This window comes from Bombina bombina, chromosome 2 (genome assembly GCF_027579735.1).
Source record: "Bombina bombina isolate aBomBom1 chromosome 2, aBomBom1.pri, whole genome shotgun sequence".
NCBI lineage: Eukaryota > Metazoa > Chordata > Amphibia > Anura > Bombinatoridae > Bombina > Bombina bombina.
This window is the reverse complement of record NC_069500.1, coordinates 537,523,761-537,525,635: the sequence shown is the minus strand read 5'-3', so window position 1 is coordinate 537,525,635 and position 1,875 is coordinate 537,523,761.

Sequence of the window (1,875 nt, the reverse complement as noted above, 5' to 3'; positions counted from 1 at the left end):
TACACACATGTACCATATACCCATAATGCCCAGCTCAAACGGATTAAACCAGTGGCTCCCAAACTGTTTCCAGCCACCGCCCCTTTGGTGCCATAAACACATCATTAGCGCCCCTTAGCTTACAAGCAAAAATATTAAACATTTGTTACATTTTTAAATGAAATGTTTTAGTTAAATTAAAATGATTTACCTTGATATTGTAACGCACGTTTTTTAAAGACGATAATCACTGTGCAAGAGTCTTATATACCACATTTAGTAGTTACTTCAGTAATCAAAAAAATGTTAATGTGATGGATGGACTTGATAAAGTGATACCAGTTTTTCATTGTGGTTTCATGTCACTTAGGAGGTGTCTTAAATCACCATTTTTTAGAAATCACTATGTTTTTTCATATTGTACAACCACACAAATAAGAAAAAGTATTCTACTTACCAAAGTGTTATGTAGTGCACAGACGACTAGAAAACCATTGTCAGATGATGGGGTGCAAAGCTACTAAGACAGGCACAGGTCTTTTGCTATGTTTCCTGCTACTACACAGTAATCCGAAGTGTACCGTTACTGTTAACAACACATGCTAATATGCAGCACTGATAAAACAAAGAATGCAAGCCTTCCGTACAACTGGCTGCAATCTATCGCATTCCGTACTAGATTATAAATTGAGGATAAACCTAAATTATCATAAAAGGTAAAGCCTTAAAAGAAGAGACATTTACTAATTATGATCATTGAGCTTAAGGGGACCCACTATCATCCTCTTCTAATCCTTACCTACTAGTTCCCCCTATGGTAAACCTAGTGCCCCTTCCATCTCTCAGTGCCCCCTAAGTAATCCTACTGCCCCCAGGGGGTAGTACCGCCCACTTTGCAAACCACTGGATTTAACAATACTATTGTAATTTTTTTCTTTAAAAAAACAAATTAGATTGATTTCACAACCTCTAAATATATTTTGTCACCATATCACAATACTGTACTTTAAATGGTTTCTAATGCTCACATATTTTATCTTGATATTTTTGACACAATGGATCTTGAAAGTGAACAAGCACCTATTCAACACAAAGTCACAATGTTCTTAAAGGGACACTGAACCCATATTTTTTCTTTAATGATTCTGATACAGCATGCAATTTTAAGCAACTTTCTAATTTACTCCTATTATCAATTTTTCATTGTTCTCTTGCTATCTTTATTTTAAAAGCAGAAATGTGATGCATAGGAGCTGACCAATTTTTGGTTGAGAACCTGAGTTATGCTTGATTATTGGCGGGTAAATGTCAGCCTCCAAAAAGCAAGCGCTATCCATGGTGCTGAACCTAAAATGGGCTGGCTGCTAAGATTTACATTCATGATTTTCAAATAAAGATAGCAAGATAATGAAGAAAATTTGATAATAGGAGTAAATTAGAAAGTTGCTTAAAATTGCATGCTCTATCTGAATCACGAAAGAAAAGATTTGGGTTCAGTGTCCCTTTAAGGATAAAAATTTAATTTTGAATAATGAGATTAGTGGAAATTAAAATTACACTAATGCAAATAGTAAATACATACATTCATTGCATGAAGTCATTTGCACAACTGTCTTATCAATGATGTGATTGTGATATATATATATTCTCACATTTCTATTGGTTCTTGTTTGCTGTGCACATTGCTTATAACTGTTCAATTAAAACAGTTGAATATTTAAATTTCAGGGCCAACCAATAGTAAACAACTATAAAAAAAAAGATATGAATAAAGGTGTAATGAATCTAGACCATTGTATATTACTATGTTATATGAAATGGCGTCAGTGTGTTTTGTATATGTACAAAACCAAATGTTCTTTGTAAAAAGTCTTGAAATTGTGTGAAAATAAAACC